General features: G+C 44.5%; 1 long non-coding RNA gene across 1 annotated transcript; it reads right to left on the bottom strand.

Annotated features, from left to right (window-relative positions):
* Nucleotides 1–1,931: 1,931 nt before the first annotated feature.
* Nucleotides 1,932–2,447, bottom strand: LOC129775119 (uncharacterized). The gene is made up of 3 exons (XR_008742858.1): nt 2,279–2,447; nt 2,119–2,198; nt 1,932–2,036 (listed from the first exon to the last, which is right to left on the bottom strand). It is a non-coding gene; the product is annotated as an uncharacterized LOC129775119 (long non-coding RNA).
* Between the last annotated feature and the right edge of the window lie 2,077 nt (nt 2,448–4,524).

Below are 4,524 nucleotides of genomic sequence, written 5' to 3' on the forward strand. Positions count from 1 at the left end.
ATGTACAGCGTGATATGGGGCCCATACTTGTACTGCGTATTCCAAGACGCTGCGAACAAAAGCACAGTACAACGACTTCAGAGCGTAGACGTCATCGAAATGAGCTGTGTTGCGTCTCAAAAATCCAACCATCGCATTTGCTCTTGAAATTGTGACCGAGACGTGCTCATGGAAACGCAGCTTGCTGTCAAGAAGAACTCCCAGATCTTTGATTCTATTGACTCTCTGCAGTGGCGAGAGATTCAACATGTATCCGTGTACAATAGGGGAGCGAGAGCGCGTAAATGTGATGGCCTTGCATTTTTCAGCGTTTACATGCATTCCATTTTCCTGGCACCAAACCGTTAATCGCTCAATGTCAGCTTGCAGTATGCAGCAGTCTAAATTTGAATGTATTACTCGGTAAATTTTCAAATCATCCGCATATAAAATTTTCTCCGAACATAACCTTTCGCACAGATCGTTAACGAATAATACAAAAATCAGAGGACCAAGAATGCTTCCTTGTGGCACACCAGATGGAATCGTAAATTCGTTGGATCTAGTACCGTGGACCTTGACAAAAGCTTTGCGGGATGATAAGTATGAGGTTAGCAGGTTTATGATCCAGGATGGTAAACCAAGTCGATCCATTTTCAGAATAGCAAGGTCGTGGGGTACTTTGTCAAAAGCTTTGGAGAAATCGACGTAAACAGCATCAACTTGTTGCCGCTTCTCGATTTTGTTGATTAGCATGTGAGTGTATGCCATAAGGTTCGTGGTGGTTGCGCGTTTTTTAACGAAGCCGTGTTGGAACTCTGAAATCACAGGCTGTACAATCGGACATAGTGCACCATGAACTAGACTCTCGAGCACTTTTGCTAGGCAGTTTAAAATCGATATCGGGCGATAGTTTTCGACATCGTGAAAGCTGCCTTTCTTGTGGACTGGAGTTATCGATGCAAGCTTGTAACCCGCGACGCCGGGGAAGCGCGCGAGTTCGTCGCGACCGGGGATTTTGCGCAGATAAGCGGTCGGCTTAAGCGCCACTCCCGCGAGGGAGACCGACCGCCGTGTTTTATCCTTGCCCGGCAATGAGACACCCACTGAGGGCGGGTTTGTCCTTTTTCTCACAAACCCGGTTATTTCCGCGACTCTTCTGCGCTAAGAAGGACCCGCGACACCGTTTGTCCGCGTTCCACAATTCAGGCAACAGAGGCAATACGGTTGTTTCCAATGAACACCGTTTATGCCAAAATTCTCATCATTGGACCTACGCAATGATGCCAAACCCACCCACCTTGAAGTTTCAGAGGACGAGGTGCGGGGGTTGAAAAGTTGTCCACAACAGAAGAGGAGCCGCAACCCTGGGCTCGTGACCTATCTGAAAATTGTATCGGGTGTTTAGGCTACCGCTAGCCAGTAAATGCACAACATTTATGTCTACTTCAAATTACATTGATTCTTTAAACATTTATTAAGTTCTCCACATCTTCCCACGAATCTAGGTTATATTCACATCTATATTACATACGAAATCATCACAACAAATAACGAAAAATAATGGTTACTAAATTTATTTCACTAAATCCTCATATGGGTTTCGAACACCGGACCCTGGAATTCAAGCCCAGCGATCTTACTATCGAGTCTAATTCTCCATCTTGTGTGAACCCTTCTTGCTAGCGAGCAGCATGTGCACGCTGACGGTATTGCTCTATACTTCTAAATTTTGTGACAATTGTGTGGCTTTGTTAGTGGTGTGGTTTTCTGTCTTAGCTTTTTAACCCCACATGCGCATGTTATTAAATTGGGTAAAAATAGTTTTCTACTCACACTACCTAGGTTTTACGTGGAGAATCTACCTTATCGCCGTTCCACGCCAGGCGATGAATGGTAAGTCCGTAGGCGTTGAATGCGCGTTCGACTCGTAGATGTGTCGTGATGCGCCTTCCCTGGATGCGCGAGTGATGGTTTGCGCTCCGCGCGGCCACTAGAATTGACGGACAAGGTGGCGGAAATCCAATCTCCGATCGTGGGTCAGAAGCGGCTTTTTCCTACACACGACAGTCAAAAGAACACCACACACAGGCCACAATTAAAATTAATGCTAGCCACATGTCACATGCCGAAGCTTACCTTCAGTTCCGCTCAATGGGGACACAAGCGGAGAGTTAAATTCACGGAAAACAACTACTGGACTAAATTTAATCACTATTCTAAATATGAAAATAAAAAAAATCACAAAATGAAACTTTATCATATTGACTAGCACATGTAGCCTTTCACCAAAATCTACCTTCGGATTTCAACTCGCGACACCAGAACAAACTAATCCGCTCCTGCCTTTTTCACTTTCGAAGTCGGAATGGCAAGCATATCTCAAGATCCTCAGATCAGCGAGACATTCATTGGAACCGGAATTACGTAATAGTTAACGATGTTAACTATTTTGTATTCATACCGAAATTCCCCTGCGCTTTCATTGGTCGCGCATTCAAGCATTCGCGGGCGATACCCTTTAACCTCCCGAGCAGAGCGCTCGCCGGGTTTTGAAATTTGAAGAACAAGAAAACCCCGCCGAAAGACTCTGCCATTTGGGGGAAATATCCAAATGAAAAAATAGCAAAAAAAAAAGGAAAGCATGAGTCTTTCGGAGTGTTGGTAGGTGGGTGTCTTGGCTAAAACAGCCGCCCAGTCACATCCAGCACCCATTTTGGCTAGTTGCTCAAATCTAAAATCGGGAGCGGCACTCGCGTTGCCAAACATCCAATACATAGAAAGAAGAGAGAATCCCAGATCCACACAGGAGAGATTGTGTTGGATCTGAAATTCAAAATAACGAAACGAGGGGCTTCCAAAAGTCGAAATCAGTACCGTGCTACAAGCTTCCAAGTCTCGGGAAAAATACCCTCGCGCAGAGATTGGTTGTAAACCATAGAAACTGGTCTGGCGAGCATCGCTGCACAGTTCTTGATGAAGACCGGGGGAATAAGATCCGGACCGGGTCCTTTTGTTGCATCTACTGAACTGAGTGCTTTATGCACCACATCTTCATCAAACGCAAGTACTGGGAAACGGAGATTGTAAGATGGCAGACTGTCAATATACTGGCGGGTTGGTTGAGATGAATTGCTTTCATACATGTTTTGGAAAAATTCGGCAAAGAGATTGGCAGATGAAAGTGGTGAGTCGGAGTTGCTGGATTGATAAACGATTTTGTCCGGTATCCGCGTCAAGTTCTTCCGGTTCCGTACGAAACTCCAGAAAGAAGTTGGATTTTGTTTGAATGTGCTTTGAAGAGCATTTATGTACTTGCGGAAGCTTTCAAGCTGCAAGTTATTGTATTTTTCTTCGGCCTCGTGTAGTTCTCTTCTGCGTATTGGAGTTTTGTCGTGAAGAAATCGTTTTCTCGCTTTTCGCAGCCTATTGCGGAGATTTCGAAGCTGTGGAGTCCACCAGGGTTGATTAAAATTCCTAGAACGCTGGGCCTTCAACGGAACTGTTTCTCTAATAATTTCGTTCAATTGTTCATAGAATGTAGATACCGCATTGTCAACTGATGTATGGTCAAGTATGCGGTCCCAATCCAGAGAAACAATTTTGTTATTTACAGTATAATAGTCACAGCGAGAAAAATCAAGCTCAGAGCGAGAAGAAGAGTCATCTTCCATTCGGGAACAAAAGTTAACAATTAAAGCCAGCGGCTTATGGTGATCGTCCACTTTGAGGAGCGCCGATGGGTAGTCGACAAGACTTATGTGAATATCGCCAAACACCAAACCATCAGCTAGACTTTTGAGTGTCGCACGATTCTGACATTTCAGCGACAGGACACTCACCAAGGAGCTCGGATTTCTACCGTCAAGTAGAAGTTCACCATGCGATAGTATTGTGATAATACTCTTCTCACACTATTGGACTGACTTTGGGATGGTCACCAAAGATAATCACAGTACAAAATTTGTTGATTATCTTTGTGTGAATACCATCACTTGATTCTCACGACAAATCGCAGCTCTGCTTCTGGCCGGATCTCGCTTCGTGCCACTATTCAAAGGACGTGTTGGAGTGGTACGAAGCCAACGGGGTCACCTTCGTGCCAAAGGAAATGAACTCGCCCAACGCGCCGGAGCTGAAATATTGGGCGATTATGAAGCAGGCCCTCCGGAAGAACCCGTAAGTTGTCAAATCGGAGGCGGACTTCAAGAGAAAATGGATTTCTGTTCAAAAAAAAACTACAACCTGACGTTGTACAGAACCTTATGGACGGGGTAAAGAGGAAGGTGCGAGCATACGGGCTTGGGCTCGAAGTATGAATAAAAAGAAAATGCCAAAAGTTGTTCAATAGTTTTTATTTTACTGTCTAAAATTTTCAAAAGGATCGGTCTACTGGGCAAATTTCTACAGCGTTTTTTCCGTGATGCAATTTGATGTGACACACCCTTTAGATGTTTATTTCAAATATTTGGCCATAGGGGCCTCAGGTATCACTTAATTTTGGAAAAGGAGTGTATCGCCCAAAATAGTTTGAGAACCCCTAAT

This window comes from Toxorhynchites rutilus, chromosome 3, assembly GCF_029784135.1.
Source record: "Toxorhynchites rutilus septentrionalis strain SRP chromosome 3, ASM2978413v1, whole genome shotgun sequence".
NCBI lineage: Eukaryota > Metazoa > Arthropoda > Insecta > Diptera > Culicidae > Toxorhynchites > Toxorhynchites rutilus.